Consider the following 20,466-nt stretch of genomic DNA (forward strand, 5'->3'; position numbering starts at 1 on the left):
TACTGACTCCGACTCCAGCTTTAAAAAAATCTTTAAACAGTTTAGAATTGAGTTTTGTTATGAATTTTATAAGTTTTGCTCATCAATATATTTTATGAGCAACATTCTAATAGATCACTGGCTCTATTACATAAGGGTGGTCAGGGACAAGTTGTCAGCCACTATTTGGCAGTTTGTTTCTGAGCTGGAAGAATCCATTGTGTGGGGGGAGATCTGTGCTTTTCTTTTTCCTGGATGCTGGATGATTGTATTTCAGCAGTAGTGTAATATGAAGATATCCTGTGTAATATAGAGGAGGAGGAGGAGAAGACATAAGTAGTGTGGCAGTAACCAGTCCTCAGTGTGGTGTTTTCTCTCTGGTAGAAGATTTGTGTGGTTTTCTTCAGTGTTCTATGGCAGCAGCTGTGTGTGTGTGTGTGTGTGTGTGTGTGTGTGTGTGTGTGTGTGTGCGTGTGCGTGTGCGTGCGTGCGCGCTATGGCTGCAGCAGGCTGTGTGTGTGTGTGTGTGTGTGTGTGTGTGTGTATATGTATGTGTGCTATGGCTGCAGCATGCTGTGTGTGTGTGTGCTATGGCTGCAGCAGGCTGTGTGTGTGTGCTATGGCTGCAGCAGGCTGTGTGTGTGTGTGTGTGTGTGTGTGTGCTATTGCTTGCCCCCACAGTGACCCTCAATATCACTATGTGTGACTCTATCAGTATGGCTGCCCCCTCTGTATCACAGGAATTTGGCAGTGTTAGCAGTGTTTCTTTGTGTATGGTGAATATTAGTTAGAAACATCGAAGATTGTCAGCAGGAAAAATCACCTGCTCCATCTAGTCTAGTTCTGAGTTGTTCAGGACACGGAGGCTGGAGACTGGCTGCATCCACTGCACACACAGGAGAATTTGCTTTATATACAGTTTTTCTTTATTCACTCAGAAGTTGCACCAGGATCATGTAGGACATTAGGGAGAAGCTCCTGAACCAGTGTGATAAATAACTCCCCTAGTATCGGACCGGCCATTTATGAAGGAGCAGGAGTCTGAGTCGGTCCTGATAAAATTCAGGAGTCTGAGTTGGAGTCTGTAAGCCGCAGCCCTGGCTGTTACAGGTAGAGAATACAGTGTGCTGTGTGGTGTTACAGGTAAAGAATACAGCGCACTGTGTGGGTGGGACCACAATGAAATGATGCAGGACTATGATTAAATAATTCCATAACACAATGAAACTGCAATGTGTGAACACAGCCTAAATGTTTAACAGATTTGGGCAGGGTGGAGGACTGTGATGAACAGCTGAGGGAAAGCATTGCATTCTGGAACTTTTAGTACTGAGCAGCTGCTGAGCCAGGAAGTACAGCCACAAAATACAGAACGAAGACCCCCCCAAAAAATTGATTTTTGGTAGTTTCAGAACTAAGCTAAACTATGTGCTTCCGCATCAGGTTTATTTATTTTTTTTACCTCTATTTGTATTACCCCTTTAATATACAAGGTGGAATGCCATATGAACGCTTTCGGACTCACAATATATATAATGTATATTTAGTAACCAGGTCTACTGCATACATGATGCCCCAGTCATATATTCACGTATAGACATTAGTACAGCATATAGTGTCAAGAAAATAAAAATAGGTCTGAGTAACAGTAGGCTGATACAAGCTGTATACGCGTCTGACTGTTCATGTACTTCATAATGGTCTCAATGCATTTCATCTCCCGTATTCCTCAGGAGACCAAATGTTGGGAGTGATGAACCTGCAGTCATGGATGACATTGCTGGTACAGGATAGATATGGTGTAATGCAGGATAGACATGCCGTGCCTATCCTGTACCAGCAGTGCCTACCATGACCGCTGGATCCTTTATGGCATCCTGCAGGATGGTCACTTACAGATGTTACAGCTGGGCCTGTAGATCCTGCAGGCTTGTAGGTTGTGGCACTGGCTTGCCATAAATGCTGGATTGGTAATAAATCTGGTGACTGGGCAGACAAGAAGTGTTACAATCTGGCAGACACATTACTGGAAACCCTGGTGTGAGGGCGAGCATTATCCTGCAGCTGGAAGTTATGAGAGACAGTATGGGCCCACATGATGTCCTGTACATATCACTGACCTGTTAGTGTCCCTCCTATCACTACTAGGGGTGACTGACTCTCCTCAGACCAGCAGGGGGCAGTGTGTTCTCAACAGTGCAAGCAGGATTGACATGCTCTCCACATAATCACACCAGCAGGGGGCAGTGTGGTCCCCAGCAAAGGCAGGATTGAAGTGCTCACAATGAGGCTTCATACTTCAACCCCACCACCATTGGATCCCACAGAACCTGGGTTTATCACAGAATATGATAGGGCTACAATCCATAGCAGTCCAGGCTTCTACACACCACTGTGAAGGTGACTGGATATGTAATGAACATCTTCACAATAAATTTCCTTCTGCTAAACACCTAGTGATGGTGCGGGCAGAGACGGGGTGTAATGAAGGGGCCCTCTGTGTTTTTAGATGGTGGACAAGGACACTATAGAGTGGCTCATGTTTGTCGATCACATGATCCTCTCTGCTGGTGATCTGTCTGGGGCAGCCGGAGGCCGTTTACTGTGTTACTCCTAACATGTCAGAACAGTCTAGATGGCGGCAAAAGGGACAATCCTGCTCCTCTCAGTTTACTGATGCCCTCTCTTAGGGCCTGTTCACACTACGGAATTTGCGCTGAAATTTCGCTCTGAACAACCACCTTCGGACTCCGCGCCGAATCCCGCCTGCTATCTCAATGGGAGGCCTCGCGCCTCTGCTCACTGGGCCTCTCCTCTCAAAGAATTGACATGTTAGTTCTTTGAGCAGAGAGGCACGCTGGGGCCTCTCACTGAAAGAGATAGTAGGAAGGATTAGGCACGGAGTCCACGGGCGGGGGTTCCGAGCGGAATTTTTGTGCCGTTTACGTAGTGTAAACTGGCCCTTATAGTCAACTGGGCAACATGTCTTCCAGTGTGTCTTCCAGATACAGACATGTCTAGTGTCACCGATCTCTCACCAAGAGGTACACTACATAAAAGAAGCCTCTGAGAGCCTTTATATAGGGCAGTGGGGGAAGCGTCATTTCACTCTCTTGTGGCAGGAACCAGTATGTAATCCCATCACACCTGTAATCATCACATATCTGCTGGAGACAGGTGCGAGACGACCCGCGATCGGACATCTGTAGCGGTGTGGTTTTGTCTCTGAATTTATGGTGCTCAGTATAAGGGGATTATTTGTAGACTTTGGTTCAGATATTATTCTTGTATTTTGGATCTTAACCACTTGGGGGAGCTCAGTATTCCCAATATCTTCCAGTCTGACCCAGAAAATGATGAAACCTGAAGCCTGTTGCAGTCAGTGAGTGTCCATCATCCTGAGGTCTCAATGACACTGTAAAAAGGAGGTCCTCCTCTACCCCCTCATCATCATCCTACTCCTTTACCCCCTTATCATTTGTCTCATCTACCCCCTCATCATCATCTGCCCCATCTACCCCCTTATCATTTGTCTCATCTACCCCCTCATCATCATCTGCCTCCTTTACCCCCTCATCATCATCTGCCTCCTTTACCCCCTCATCATCATCTGCCCCACCTACCCCTTTATTATCATTTGTCTCATCTACCCCCCCATCATCATCTGTCTACTCTACCCCCTCAGCATCGTCTGTCTAACCCCCCATCATCTGCCTCCTCTACCCCCTCATCATCATCTTCCCCATCTACCCCCTTATCTTTTGTCTCATCTACCCCCTCATCATCATCTGCCTTCTCTCCCCCTCATCATCATCTGCCTCCTTTACCCCCTCATCATCATCTGCCCCACCTACCCCTTTATTATCATTTGTCTCATCTACCCCCCCCATCATCATCTGTCTACTCTACCCCCTCAGCATCGTCTGTCTAACCCCCCATCATCTGCCTCCTCTACCCCCTCATCATCATCTGCCTTCTCTTCCCCTCGTCATTATCTGGCTTCTCTACCCCCCACATTATTATCTGGCTCCTCTACCCCCTCATAATCATCTGCCTTCTGTCCCCCTCATCATCATCATCTGCCTTCTCTCCCCCTCATAATAATCTGCCTTCTCTACCCCCCACATTATTATCTGGCTCCTCTACCCCCTCATCATCATCTGCCTCCTCTACCCCTTCATCATCATCTGCCTTCTCTCCCCCTCATCATCATCTGCCTTCTCTCCCCCTCATCATCATCTGCCTTCTCTCCCCCTCATCATCATCTACCTCCTCTACCCCCTCATAATCATCTGCCTCCTCTACCCCCTCATCATCATCTGCCTTCTCTCCCCCTCATCATCATCTGCCTTCTCTCCCCCTCATAATCATCTGCCTCCTCTACCCTCTCATAATAATCTGCCTTCTCTACCCCCTCATAATCATCTGCCTCCTCTACCCCCTCATAATCATCTGCCTTCTCTACCCCCTCATAATCATCTGCCTCCTCTACCCCCTCATAATCATCTGCCTTCTCTACCCCCTCATAATCATCTGCCTTCTCTACCCCTCATCATCATCTGCCTTCTCTTCCCCTTGTCATTATCTGGCTTCTCTACCCCCCACATTATTATCTGGCTCCTCTACCCCCTCATCATCATCATCTGCCTCCTTCATCCCCCTCATAATCATCTGCTTCCTATACCTCCTCATTATCTGCCTACTCCCCCACCCCCTCGTCATCATCATCATCTGCTCATGTACCCCCATGATTATACCCTCACCACCACCACCTGTCTCCCCTGTGCTCTCATCATCATCATTAGCCTTTTTTACCTTCCTTATTATCCCCCACCCCTCTGCAGCTCTGGAGGTGACTGGAATATAACACATGATATAACAGCAGAATTTTGAGTGCAGCTCTGGAGCAGAAGACACGCTATAACACCAGAACAGTGAGTGCAGCTCTGGAGGTTCCATCTTTTCCATTTCCTCCACTTTCTGTAGAATTCACACTAACCCTGATTTGCACACTTTTTGCCTGGCATTTTTCAGGCCAAAAGAAAAAAAAAACGCAGATGCAGCGCATAGCGTTTTTTCCATGCATTTGCGTTTTTTTTCTGGCATTTTTTCTAGCGTTTTTTACTTTATACGTGAATGATCTTTTTTGTGGTTTAGGCGTTTTTGTGTGCTTAACTTTTTTCCCTCTGCCATCACATGTCCTAGCTGCCAGACCACAAGATGACAAAACCAGCAGAGAAAAAAAAAAAAGCCATACGCACAGCACTGGCGGTTTTGAGACAACCAGAACAATCCCATTGATGTCTGTGGGAGGCAAAAACGCCAGTTTGCAAGAAAAAACAAAAAAAACGCCACACCCTCAGCATGCTGTGTTTTAACAAAACTGCCAAAAAGCCTCAAAAATGCCAGAAAGGAGGGAAAAAAAATGCCACCCCCAAAAAAACGCCGTGTGTGTAATGAAAATAAAAAAAACTCCATTCAATTCCAGCTAACATCTGGCCGCTGGTGTTTTTGCAAAAAAAAAAAAAAGCCATTATTCTGAGAATTTTAGGCCAGCCTCACAATGCTTTTATGCACTCACCTGTTATTTTCTGTATTGCTACGCTGTACAGGGGCATAGCTAGGATTGACGGGGCCCCATAGCAAAAAAATTCAAGGGACCCCCTCCCCTACGGACAACACAAAGGACTGCTTATATATTTGCTTAACTGCTGGTGCACTGATAACCTCGGAGCTCTGCACATTTTATTTTCCTATTTGATTGCGCAGCTGGAGAACAGAGGTCAGGTTATTAGTGCAGTGAAGCAGAGATCTCTGTCTTCTGCTTGTTAACCCTTTTATTTTTGTGTTGTAAACATTAGGGCACTTACACACTACAGTAAATAAAGGGTTAAGCAGAAGGACACACGCTCTTACCTTCTCCCCGGGGCCCCCCTCCTGCATGGCCCCATAGCAACTGCCTACCCTGCCTCTATGGTAGCTACGCCACTGACGCTGTATATAGTCATTAGTGACCCGAGCTACTGGATATGGGCCCCAAGCCCCACAATCATGCGTTATATAATGGTCTGGTCTCTGATGTTCGTTACACAGAGATTTACAACCACTCCTCTTGCTCCTGATCGGACGCTGTTGACACCTATTCCTGTGATCGATGGCAGCATACGTAGGATAAAAGCCATATGTGTTGCTGGAGCTATACAAATGTAAGATAAGACAATAGGCTCAATACACTTCTGCCCGGAAGGTGTGAACAGCACCTAGGATGTGGAGCGCACAGGAATGTCATGTGGGCTGTAATCTACAGATCTGAGGTTTCATGGTGTGATGTCAGAGTTGTGCTGTGTACTCCCAGCCAATCAAATATCTCAGAGAGAGAGAGAAGCTGCAACTACATCTCCTTTTCCTCTCACAGTATGCAGCCTCACGGACAGGGAGAGAGAGAAGCTGCAGCTACATCCCCTTTCCCTCTCACAGTATGCAACCTCACAGACAGAGAGAGAGAGAAGCTGCAGCTACATCCCCTTTCCCTCTCACAGTATGCAACCTCACAGACAGAGAGAGAAGCTGCAGTTACATCCTCTTTCCTTCTCACATATGCAGGCTCATGGACACAGAGAAAGAGAGAAGCTGCAGCTACATCTTCCCCTCACACAGTATGCAGCTTCACGGACACACAGAGAGAGAAGCTGCAGCTAAATCCCCTTCCCCTCTCACAGTGTGGTGTCCCACCACTGGTGTTTCTTTCTCTCCTATGCACCTGTCAAAAATCTTTTTTTCTTTCAGTTTAAGTGGTGGATGAAGTATTAAAGGACAACTCCGGCGGGACCTAAAAAAAAAATAAAAAACACGGACACACACACAGATCATACTCACCATCCCTCCAGTGACGATTGGCTCTTGAATCTCCTGCCGCCCTGCCGCGACTTCAACACCTACGGCCGCCGTTTTTGGAACGCCCTCACTTCTGGGTTTGTGCCAATCAGGGCTGAGCAAGCTGGAAGTCATGTGATGTGCTCCAGCCAATGAAAAGGCTGCTGGTGCGCAAGTGCACCAGCAGCCTTTTCTCTCCCATTCACTTTACATGAAGACGCCTAAAAGGATAAGGACCTGGACCGCCCCCTGCTATGACGACATTGTCACAAAATGGCGCCCGGGAGAAGAGGACGGGGTCGACCATAATCAGGTATGTATACTTTATTTAACTTCCGGGGTCGGAAAGGGGGGGATCGGGGCCAGAGCGCTTATATAACTTTGTAATGTCTGTTAAATAAACTAAAAAAGAAAAACACTGGAGTTGCCATTAAAGTTTCCCCACTAGGTGCCAGTGTTTGTATTCTTCTATGTATTGCACAGCTGAAGTAAGTCATGGGTTAATGTTGTGTACCATGTGTTTTATGCTGACCAATAGGAGGTGCCCTTTTCTTTTCTACCTATCATCTCTCTTCTTTTTCCTTCCCACCACTCACAGGCAGGCATACAAAAGGCCCCTGTAGGAGGAGTTTTACTGGTGGGGGAAGTACAGTCAGTCTTATCCAGATTCACAGAGAGGTAGGACACAAAAGCAACCAGTTCCTGCAGAAGCTACACTAGAGCCTGGCTGATGCCAGGACCCCTGTCAGGGACGCAGTTGAGTTGAGTCTCGCCAGGAGTGTGAACATATGCCACTAGAGACCAACACTTCTTTCAGTCAAACCACTATATCTACTATGCAGTGCTAAGTACACAACAGGGAGAGTAGTCACCAAGGAACACCCTGACCCACGCCAGAAACACTTCTAAACAGAGCAGGGCAGGATCCTGAACAAGATAGGGACTAGCCTCAGGACAAAGTAACCAGTAAATAAAGGTCTATGTATCCTACTGCGCATCGCAGGTAAAAGCCCAAGGGACCCGCAACAACCCGGCAGGTTACCAACCATTTGGGGAACACAGCCAGCCATACAAACACCAGTGCCTACATTACACCTGGTGGTCACAACAACAGTATGCAGCCTCATGGACAGAGAGAGAGAGAAGCTGTAGCTTTTTACCCTTCCACAGTATGCAGCTACATCCCTTTTCCCTCAGAGTATGCAGGCTCACGGACACATAGAGAAAGCTGCAGCTACATCTTCCCTTCACACAGTATGTAGCCTTATGGGCAGAGAGAGAGAAGCTGCATCTACGTCCCCTTCTCCTCTCACAGTATGCAGCCTCATGGACATAGAAAGAGAGAAAGAAGCTGCAGCTACATCCCCTTCCCCTCTCACAGTATGCAGCCTTACAGACATAGAGAGAGAGCAGCTGCAGCTACATCTTCCTCTCACACAGTATGCAGCCTCATGGAGAGAGAGAAGCTGCAGCTACATACCCTTTTCTTCTCACAGTATGCAGGCTCACGGACCCCAAAAAAGAGAGAAGCTGTAGCTACATCCCCTTCCCCTCTCACAGTATGCAGCCTCATGTACACAGAGACAGAGAGAGAGAAGCTGAAGCTACATCCCCTTCCCCTCCCACAGTATGCAGCCTCATGGACAGAGAGAGAGAGAAGCTGCAGCTACATCCCCTTCCCCTCTCACGGTACACAGAGAGAGAAGCTGCAGCAGCTGCACTTACTTCCCACAGAGAGAGAAACTGCAGTTACCATGGTAATGATGATGCAGTACACACAGTACACACTTACCCCCTCCCGCTGTAAGAATTGGCAGCCAGAATTTCCTATGTCCTGCTCTGCTGACAAGGACATGTCTAATAAATTATCATCAGATTTATAGATTCATTAGTGGCCATCTGGTGTCCTCGCCTGTCCCTCTACTGTCATCAGGTGTACTAACCACCGTACATTTTACTTATACCAGAAATCTCACACCCATAATACCCTGCGACAACTCTCTACCCATCACATCGCCACATGCAGTGTATTAGGGATGTCCTTCATTATGCCGATATCTCAGTTACGTTTTTATATATCACTGATGGAAAGCGCTGTGGCCGCTTCTAGCACCTTATTATAACAATATTTATTAGGAAGTGCTGCTGAAAACACATTACACATATTTCACATAAAACATAGTTCCAAATTTCTCAACTCCACACTTTGTCTGTCTCCCCAATTCGCTGCCTCCTCCTCTCCTGACCTCTCTGCCTCCTCATCTTTTCTCCTCATCTGTCTCCTCTCCTTACCTCCCTGACTCATTTCCTAACCTCCCTGCCTCATCTCTTCTCCTCATCTGTCTCCTCTACTCACCTCCCTGTCTCTTCATCACTGCTTCTTACCTCCCTGCCTCCTCATCTTTTTTTCTCATCTGTCTCCTCTCCTCACTGACTACTCATCTCCTAACCTCCCTGCCTCCTCATCTCTTCTCCTCATCTGTCTCCACTCCTCACCTCCCTACCTCTTCATCATTACTCATGTTCTTGCCTCATTTAACACATCTCCTTGTGCCCTTCTCTGTGTTTCTTGTCCCCCATCCTCCTTGCTATCCTATCTACTTGCCTCCACAAGGCTCCATCTCCTTGTGCCCTTCTCCTTACCTCACTGCAGGGGCGTAACTAGAAATGGCTGGGCCAACTTTTGATTGGGCCCCCCCCCCCGACTGACCACTAAACGGTCAAGTGAAGTCACAACTACATAAATGCTAGCTCTGGTCAGGAGTGCTTGCAGTTAAAGGGACATTTGCAAAACCCAGGAGACCAGCAGGGCCACCCGGTGCTGCAAATGATGACGGCTCAGGGGGCCCAGTGTATTGCAGGAGCAGGCCATGGGGCCCCCTGATGTGGTGGGCCCCATAGCAGCCGCTATGGCTGCTATAGTGGTAGTTACGCCCCTGCCTCCCTGTCTTCTCATCTCCTCATCTTCCCATCTTCTCAACTCCCAATCTCCTTACCTCCCTGTCTTATCTCCTTATCTCAACATCTTCATCTTCCTGTCTTCTCATGTCCCAGTGTCTTGGCCTCCTTGTCCTCTCACCCCCTTACCTATCCACAATCTCCTCTCCCTGTCTTCTCATCTCCTCGTCTCCATCTGCTTATCTCGACATCTCCTCACCTTCCTATCTTCCCATCTCCTCGCCTCAATCTTCAGCCCGCCTCCCTGTCTTCTCATTTCCCCATCTCCTTATCTCCTTGCCTTCTTATCTCACCTCCATATCTTCTCATCCCCTCATCTCCTCACCTACCTGCCTTGTCATCTCCTCACCTTCCTGCCTTCTCATTTTTTCACCTACCCATCTTCTCACGTCCCTGTCTTCTCATCTCTTAGGCTTCCTGTCTTCTCTTCTCCCCATCTCCTCGCCTCCCTGTGGTCTCATCCCCTCATCTCAACATCTCACCTATCGGTTTTCATGTCTCTCCTTCTTCTTGCCTCCACGCCCCCTGATCTTTTTTTTAAATATTGAACAGTCAACAGAAGACCTCCATCCCCGTGCAAGGGGGGGGGGGGGGTTCCAGTCTCTCTCTCTGCCATGACCAGGAAACCTAAAAGCGACGCCTGTATTTCTTAATGGCCATCTCGCTGTGATGGAGCAATAAAGCAGAAGAGAGGGGTATGGTGAGCCCAGTGATTTTACCCATCACCCTCTTCACTGCATCCCCAAAGGCCTTCTCCGGCACCACAACACCAACAGGCATACCCTCTCATCTCTCCACCCCCTCGCCTCCCTGTCTTCTTCTCCACTCATCTCTCCATCCCATCGCCTCCCTGTCTTCTCCTTCACTCATCTCTCCATCCCCTCGCTTCCCTGTCTTCTCCTCCACTCATCTCTCCATCCCCTCGCCTCCCTGTCTTCTCCTCCACTCATCTCTCCATCCCTCGCCTCCCTGTCTTCTCCTCCACTCATCTCTCCATACCCTCGCCTCCCTGTCTTCTCCTCCACTCATCTCTCCATACCCTCGCCTCCCTGTCTTCTCCTCCACTCATCTCTCCATACCCTCGCCTCTCTGTCTTCTCCTCCACTCATCTCTCCATCCCCTCGCCTCCCTGTCTTCTCCTCCACTCATCTCTCCATCCCTCGCCTCCCTGTCTTCTCCTCCACTCATCTCTCCATCCCCTCGCCTCCCTGTCTTCTCCTCCACTCATCTCTCCATCCCTTGCCTCCCTGTCTTCTCCTTCACTCATCTCTCCATACCCTCGCCTCCCTGTCTTCTCCACTCATCTCTCCATCCCCTCGTCTCCCTGTCTTCTCCTCCACTCATCTCTCCATCCCCTCGCCTCCCTGTCTTCTCCTCCACTCATCTCTCCATCCCCTCGCCTCCCTGTCTTCTCATCCACTCATCTTGACTTCTCCTCCCCTCCCTGTCTTCTCCTCCACTCATCTCTCCATCCCTCGCCTCCCTGTCTTCTCCTTCACTCATCTCTCCATCCCCTCGCCTCCCTGTCTTCTCCTCCACTCATCTCTCCATCCCTCGCCTCCCTGTCTTCTCCTTCACTCATCTCTCCATCCCCTCGCCTCCCTGTCTTCTCCTCCACTCATCTCTCCATACCCTTGCCTCCCTGTCTTCTCCTCCACTCATCTCTCCATCCCCTCGCCTCCCTGTCTTCTCCTCCACTCATCTCTCCATCCCCTCGCCTCCCTGTCTTCTCCTCCACTCATCTCTCCATCCCCTCGCCTCCCTGTCTTCTCATCCACTCATCTTGACTTCTCCTCCCCTCCCTGTCTTCTCATCTCCCCATATACTCACCTCCCTGTTTTCTTACCCTCTTATCTCTACATCTGCTTGTCTCCCTGTCTTCTCCTATCTCTTATCTCCTCACCTTTCTGTCTTCCTATCTGCTCATCTTCCTATCCCCTTTCCTCCCTGTCTTCTCATCTCTCCATCTTCTCTCCTCCTTGTTATCGCATATCCTCATCTCAACAAATCCTCTCCTTGCCTCCCTGACTTCTCACCCCCTCATCTCGCTCTCTTCTTGCCTCCCTGTCTTCTTATCTAGACATCTCACTTCCCCATCCTCACAATTTATCATCTCCCCATATCCTCACCTTCCTGTCCTCTCATCTTTCTGCCCCTGGCCCCCATTTTTCCTGAATATCTACAAAGTGAAGCTACAAATCCCACCATTGCCTGCCCTCCTGGGTGGTGTGATTCCCCCAGTCCCTGTCCTGAAATCTATGTACAAGTCACAATTACAGCACAAGATACAGTGAGACGATTGTACAAATCACAGATCATAAACAGTTCAGTGTGAGTAGTTCGGTGCCACAGGCCAGTGCTGGGGGATCCCCGAGTGATACACAGGACACATCCTTGTTTTTGCTGCCACCCGGCCTCCCATCTGCAACATTTTCCTTCGATCACTGGCCAGAAGGACACTGAGAATGAAAGTCCAAGGACTGTAAATCACAGGAAAATGAGGCCGCTGCATCAACAGCTCCAGAACAATATGGATTATTCCAAGGATTTCCATCCAAATGTTACCCCAGACAGTATCCACGACACTAATGTGCATGGACAGCATTGCGGCAGGACTTGGCCTCAGATTTGTTGGGGCAGGTATGTAATCTCGTCCAGAGAGATGAGGATCTCACCCAAGTGCTGGGGGGGCCCCACTGACTGTGAACACGACACAGAAAGTTCCAGATTCTCCCTGGTGTCATTTTCACCACCACTACTGATTGCAGCTGGGTTAGAGCCAAAAATCCAATCTGCAAAAGAAGGAAAAAAGATAAAGAACTAAAAGCATCTGCTGTCCAGTCCCTCTATCACCTGGATCACTGCCCCAAGTACCCAGTCCCTAAATCACCTGGACTGCTCGTCCCCAAGTGCACAGTCCCTATATTATCTGGACTGCTGTCCCAAGAGTGCCCACTCTCTGCCTCACTTGGAACGCTGCCCCCTGAATTCCCACTCCCTTGACCACTGCCCTGTTTGCCCAGTCCCTCGATCACCTGGATCACCGAGTACCCCATCTCTCCGTCATCTGGATCACTGCTCCCTGAATGCCCCATCCCTCCCTCACCTGCGTGCCGTCCCTTCATCATCTGGATCACCGTTCCTGACACTCCATCCTTGTAACCCCTCCGGAGTGAATGTTTATAAATGACCCGCCTGCTCCGACTTGAAGGGAATGTGTCATCAGAAAATTACTTATTTAAATAATATTTTTATGTTGAAATCCACAATCCCAGTTGGCTGCCCCTAAAGCCAACAGCATTTTTGTTGTGTATTAAAAAATGATCTGAAGCTTTACATAACAGCAGCGCAGCCTAGTCTGGAATATACAGCTCAGCTCTGTGACGTAAAAACGATGGTGTAACACTTATATGTACGAGTGTGTGAGTGATTGGGCACTCAGGGGCAGAGGTCCTGCTGATGGTGGAACTGGGCTCCTGGAAGGCAGCGATCAAGGTGATGGAGGGACTGTGCACTCAGGGGGCAGCGATCAACATAATGGAGGGACTGGGCACTCAGGCGCAGTGGACCAGGTGATAGAGAGACTGGCCAACAGGGGCAAAGTGGTCCAGGTGATGGAGGGACTGGGCACTAGGAGTGCAGTGAGCCAGATGATGGAGGGACTATTGGGGAGCAGGGATCAAGCTGATGGACTGGACACTCGGGGGGCAGTGATTCATGTGATGGAGGGAATAGACACTTGGAATGCAGTGGACCAGGTGATGATGGGACTGGGCATTTGGGGGGCAGTGATCCAGGAGATGGAGGGGCTGGGCACTTGGGGGGCAGTGATCCAGGAGATGGAGGGGCTGGGCACTTGGGGGGCAGTGATCCAGGAGATGGAGGGGCTGGGCACTTGGGGGGCAGTGATCCAGGAGATGGAGGGGCTGGGCACTTGGGGGGCAGTGATCCAGGAGATGGAGGGGCTGGGCACTTGGAGGGCAGTGATCCAGGAGATGGAGGGGCTGGACACTTGGGGGGCAGTGATCCAGGAGATGGAGGGGCTGGGCACTTGGGGGGCAGTGATCAAGGAGATGGAGGGGCTGGGCACTTGGGGGGCAGTGATCCAGGAGATGGAGGGGCTGGGCACTTGGGGAGGGGGGCAGTGATCCAGGAGATGGAGGGGCTGGGCACTTGGGGAGGGGGGCAGTGATCCAGGAGATGGAGGGGCTGGACACTTGGGGGGCAGTGATCCAGGAGATGGAGGGGCTAAGCACTTGGGGGGCAGTGATCCAGGAGATGGAGGGGCTGGGCACTTGGGGAGCAGTGATCCAGGAGATGGAGGGGCTGGGCACTTGGGGAGCAGTGATCCAGGAGATGGAGGGGCTGGGCACTTGGGGAGCAGTGATCCAGGAGATGGAGGGGCTGGGCACTTGGGGGGCAGTGATCCAGGAGATGGAGGGGGTGGGCACTTGGCAGGCAGTGGTCAAGGTGCTGGTGGAACTGGGCACTCTGGGGTGGTGGTCCAGGTGATGGAGGGACTGGGAATTCAAGGGGCAGTGAAGCAGGTGATAGAGGGATTGAACACTGAGGGGTGGAGTGATCCAGGTGATGGAGAGACTGGGCACTCAAGGACAGTGGCCCCAGTGATGTACAGACTGGGCACTTAGGAGGCAGTGGTCCAGGTTATGGAGGGATTAGGCACTTCGGGGGCAGTTACCAGGTGTTCCACTTCAATCTGATCCCCATCATTTAGCTCCCAATTATTCCCCATCATTCAGCTCCCTATCATCCTACTTATCATTTTGCTCCCTATTATTCTTTTTCTCATTATTTTGCTCCCAATATGATTGCTCCCCCTCCCTCGTCTATCTTTTTCTGGTTGGGGGTCACCAGCCAGGTCCACGGAGGGGCCACTTACCTATAAAGTCATGGATGAGATCCTTAATGAAATGTCCTACAATGGCATAGGCCACAGCCACCATGATGAGTGCGGCCATGAGCAGGTAGAGCACAGCTTTGGGCAGGGGCACAGGCTCCTTGGGGGGCGGCTTGTAATCCTTGTAGAGCTTATCCTCGTCTGAGTCTGAGTAGTGGAGGAGCCGCTCCAGCCCTGTAGTGAAGTTGCCCTCTGTCATGGGCTCAGTGTAGCTGGGGGACTCCGGTTCCTGCAGGACACTCACCACTGAGCTTGTTGTTGCCTCTACTCTATTGATGCCCTCATGAACCAGGCTGAGGGTCTTATTGACCCCAGGCAGGATCTGAGACAAGACAGATCCACTTATATTACAAAGGATCATATTGCAGAGAAAGAAACACAAAGGGAACGGTAGAGACAATGCTGTGTCTTAAAAGCCTCCTGGTGGTGCCACATGGTCTGTTCAGTCACCAACTGATCTTCAACCCATCCTGAAGAGTGACCACAAGAAGATGCAACAAAACATCTCCAATGCAGAGGCCCCCATTTCATGTCTACTCATGGGGAACACTGAACTTGATCAGATCCCCACATATCAGTCCATTCAAGATCTTCTACACACAAACATCCATCAGTAAGGACCAGAGGATAAGGCCATCTGGGGAGAACTTCTGTGATCTCTCCACCCAGTGCAGAACCCCCAGATCAATTGATCCAGTGCAGAACCCCCAGATCAGAACCTGCAGATCAGTTCATCCAGTGCTGAACCTCCACAGCTGTACAATAAGTGAAGAACAATTTCAATGCAGAACCTTCAGAACATTTCAGTACAGAACAATCTGCCCCATCCAGTGCAGAACCTTCAGATCAGTCCACCCAGTGCAGAACCTCCAGATCAGTCCACCCAGTGCAGAACCTCCAGATCAGTCCACCCAGTGCAGAACCTCCAGATCAGTCCATCTAGGGCAGAACCTCCAGATCAGTCCACCCAGTGCAGAACCTCCAGATCAGTCCACCCAGTGCAGAACCTCCAGATCAGTCCATCCAGGGCAGAACCTCCAGATCAGTCCACCCAGTGCAGAACCTCCAGATCAGTCCACCCAGTGCAGAACCTCCAGATCAGTCCACCCAGTGCAGAACCCCCAGATCAGTCCATCCAGTGCAGAACCCCCAGATCAGTCCATCCAGTGCAGAACCCCCAGATCAGTCCATCCAGGGCAGAACCTCCAGATCAGTCCACCCAGTGCAGAACCTCCAGATCAGTCCACCCAGTGCAGAACCTCCAGATCAGTCCACCCAGTGCAGAACCCCCAGATCAGTCCATCCAGTGCAGAACCCCCAGATCAGTCCATCCAGGGCAGAACCTCCAGATCAGTCCATCCAGGGCAGAACCTCCAGATCAGTCCATCCAGGGCAGAACCTCCAGATCAGTCCATCCAGTGCAGAACCTCCAGGTCAGTCCATCCAGGGCAGAACCTCCAGATCAGTCCATCCAGGGCAGAACCTCCAGATCAGTCCATCCAGGGCAGAACCTCCAGATCAGTCCATCCAGTGCAGAACCCCCAGATCAGTCCATCCAGTGCAGAACCCCCAGATCAGTCCATCCAGGGCAGAACCTCCAGATCAGTCCACCCAGTGCAGAACCTCCAGATCAGTCCATCCAGTGCAGAACCTCCAGGTCAGTCCATCCAGGGCAGAACCTCCAGATCAGTCCACCCAGTGCAGAACCTCCAGATCAGTCCACCCAGTGCAGAACCTCCAGATCAGTCCACCCAGTGCAGAACCTCCAGATCGGTCCATCCAGGGCAGAACCTCCAGATCAGTCCACCCAGTGCAGAACCTCCAGATCGGTCCATCCAGGGCAGAACCTCCAGATCAGTCTATCTAGGGCAGAAGCTGCAGATCAGTTTATTCAGTGTGGACCTTGGATTTTAGCATCCAGCGCAGACCCCCGATCTGTTCATCCAATGCAGACGCTCAATTTGTGCATCTAGAGACCCCCGATCTGTGCAGTCAGTGAGGACCCCCGATCTGTGCAGTCAGTGAGTACCCCCGATCTGTGTCAGTGAGGACCCCCGATCTGTGAGGACCCCCGGTCTGTGCAGTCAGTGAGGACCCCTGATCTATGCAGTTAGGACCCCGATCTATGCAGTGAGGACCCCCGATCTGTGAGGACCCCCGGTCTGTGCAGTCAGTGAGGACCCCCGATCTATGCAGTTAGGACCCCGATCTATGCAGTGAGGACCCCCGATCTGTGCAGTAAGGACCCCGATCTATGCAGTGAGGACCCCCGATCTGTGCAGTAAGTGAGGACCCCCGATCTGTGCAGTCAGTCAGGACCCCCGATCTGTGCAGTCGGTGAGGACCCCCGGTGTGTGCAGTCGGTGAGGACCCCCGGTCTGTGCTGTGAGGACCCCCGGTGTGTGCAGTCGGTGAGGACCCCCGGTGTGTGCAGTCGGTGAGGTCCCCGGTGTGTGCAGCCCCTCAGTCCCCCTGTAGTCCGGGAAGTTGCAGTCGTGTCTGTTGCGCCTCCTGATCCGGGGAATCCTCTCCGCGCCGCCTCCCGTCCTCTTCTCTTGTTGGGGTCTCTGGCTGCACGGAGGCTGTGGGGGTCTCCGATCCGGTTACATTGAGGTGTAGCGTTTCAGGAGTGTTGGGGCCAGAACCGAGGAGGGGGGGGGGGGGGGGGGGGGGGGGGGGGGGGCGGAGGTGTCGCCGGTCTGGGGGGGGTTCCCCCTGTCTGAATGAGAGATCGGAGCTGTCCGGTGCTGAGCGTCTCCTCAGGTGAAGTGGATGGGGGTCTGTACTGTAGATATGGGGGGGTCTGTACTGTAGATATGGGGGTCTGTGCTGTAGATATTGGGGGGGTCTGTGCTGTAGATATGGGGGGGCTGTGCTGTAGATATTGGGGGGTCTGTGCTGTAGATATGGGGGGGCTGTGCTGTAGATATGGGGGGGTCTGTGCTGTAGATATGGGGGGGTCTGTGCTGTAGATATGGGGGGTCTGTGCTGTAGATATGGGGGGGTCTGTGCTGTAGATATGGGGGGGCTGTGCTGTAGATATTGGGGGGTCTGTGCTGTAGATATGGGGGGGCTGTGCTGTAGAAATGGGGGGGGGTCTGTGCTGTAGATATGGGGGGGGTCTGTGCTGTAGATATGGGGGTCTGTGCTGTAGATATAGGGGGGGTCTGTGCTGTAGATATGGGGGTCTGTGCTGTAGATATGGGGGGTATGTGCTGTAGATATGGGGGTCTGTGCTGTAGATATGGGGGGTCTGTGCTGTAGATATGGGGGGGGTCTGTGCTGTAGATATGGGGGGGGGTCTGTGCTGTAGATATGGGGAGGGTCTGTGCTATAGATATGGGGGGGGTCTGTGCTGTAGATATGGGGGGGGGGGGTCTGTGCTGTAGATATGGGGGGTCTGTGCTGTAGATATGGGGGGTCTGTGCTGTAGATATGGGGGGGGGTCTGTGCTGTACATATGGGGGGGGGTCTGTGCTGTAAATATGGGGGGGTCTGTGCTGTAGATATGGGGGTCTGTGCTGTAGATATTGGGGGGGTCTGTGCTGTAGATATGGGGGGGGGTCTGTGCTGTAAACATTGGGGGGGGGGTCTGTGCTATAGATATGGGGGGTCTGTGCTGTAGATATGGGGGGTCTGTGCTATAGATATGGGGGGGTCTGTGCTATAGATATGGGAAGATCTGTGCTGTAGATATGGGGGGGTCTGTGCTGTAGATATGGGGGTCTGTGCTGTAGATATGGGGGGGGGGTCTGTGCTGTAGATATGGGGGGGGGTCTGTGCTGTAGATATGGGGGGGTCTGTGCTGTAGATATGGGGGGGGGTCTGTGCTGTAGATATGGGGGGGTCTGTGCTATAGATATGGGGGGGTCTGTGCTGTAGATATGGGGGGGGGTCTGTGCTGTAGATATGGGGGGGTCTGTGCTGTAGATATGGGGGGGGGTCTGTGCTGTAGATATGGGGGTCTGTGCTGTAGATATTGGGGGGGGAGGCTGTGCTGTAGATATGGGGGTCTGTGCTGTAGATATGGGGAGGTCTGTGCTGTAGATATTGGGGGGGTCTGTGCTGTAGATATGGGGGGGTCTGTGCTTAGATATGGGGGGGTCTGTGCTGTAGATATTGGGGGGGTCTGTGCTGTAGATATGTGGGGGTCTGTGCTGTAGATATGGGGGTCTATACTGTAGATATGGGGGGTCTGTGCTGTAGATATGGGGGGTCTGTGCTGTAGATATGGTGGTCTGTGCTGTAGATATGGGGGGGTCTGTGCTGTAGATATGGGGGTCTGTGCTGTAGATATGGGGGGTCTGTGCTGTAGATATGGGGGTCTGTGCTGTAGATATGGGGGGGGTCTGTGCTGTAGATATGGGGGTCTGTGCTGTAGATATGGGGGGTCTGTGCTGTAGATATGGTGGGGTCTGTGCTGTAGATATGGGGGTCTGTGCTGTAGATATGGGGGGGTCTGTGCTGTAGATATGGGGGGGGTCTGTGCTGTAGATATGGGGGGGGGTCTGTGCTGTAGATATGGGGAGGGTCTGTGCTATAGATATGGGGGGTCTGTGCTGTAGATATGGGGGTCTGTGCTGTAGATATGGGGGGTCTGTGCTGTAGATATGGGGGGGGGTCTGTGCTATAGATATGGGGGGGTCTGTGCTGTAAATATGGGGGGGTCTGTGCTGTAGATATTGGGGGGGTCTGTGCTGTAGATATGGGGGGTCTGTGCTGTAGATATGGGGGTCTGTGCTGTAGATATGGGGGGGGTCTCTGCTGTAAATATTGGGGGGGTCTGTGCTATAGATATGGGGGGTCTGTGCTGTAGATATGGGGGGTCTGTGCTATAGATATGGGGGGGTCTGTGCTGTAGATATTGGGGGGTCTGTGCTGTAGATATGTGGGGGTCTGTGCTGTAGATATGGGGGTCTATACTGTAGATATGGGAAGGTCTGTGTTGTAGATATGGGGGGTCTGTGCTGTAGATATGGGGGGGGTCTGTGCTGTAGATATGGGGGGGGTCTGTGCTGTAGATATGGGGGGTCTGTGCTGTAGATATGGGGGGGTCTGTGCTGTAGATATGGGGGGGGTCTGTGCTGTAGATATGGGGGGGTCTGTGCTATAGATATGGGGGGGTCTGTGCTGTAGATATGGGGGGGTCTGTGCTGTAGATATGGGGGTCTGTGCTGTAGATATTGGGGGGGCTGTGCTGTAGATATGGGGGTCTGTGCTGTAGATATGGGGGGGTCTGTGCTGTAGATATGGTGGGGTCTGTGCTGTAGATATGGGGGGGTCTGTGCTTAGATATGGGGGGGTCTGTGCTGTAGATATTGGGGGGGTCTGTGCTGTAGATATGTGGGGGTCTGTGCTGTAGATATGGGGGTCTATACTGTAGATATGGGGGGGTCTTTGCTGTAGATATGGGGGGTCTGTGCTGTAGATATGGTGGTCTGTGCTGTAGATATGGGGGGGTCTGTGCTGTAGATATGGGGGTCTGTGCTGTAGATATGGGGGCAGTCTGTGCTGTAGATATGGGGGTCTGTGCTGTAGATATGGGGGCGGTCTGTGCTGTAAATATTGGGGGGTGGGGTCTGTGCTATAGATATGGGGGGGTCTGTGCTGTAGATATGGTGGGTCTATGCTGTAGATATGGGGGGTCTGTGCTGTAGATATGGGGGTCTGTGCTGTAGATATGGGGGTCTGTGCTATAGATATGGGGGGTCTGTGCTGTAGATATGGGGGGTCTGTGC

Source organism: Dendropsophus ebraccatus, chromosome 8 (genome assembly GCF_027789765.1).
Source record: "Dendropsophus ebraccatus isolate aDenEbr1 chromosome 8, aDenEbr1.pat, whole genome shotgun sequence".
In the NCBI taxonomy this organism is placed as follows: Eukaryota; Metazoa; Chordata; class Amphibia; order Anura; family Hylidae; genus Dendropsophus; species Dendropsophus ebraccatus.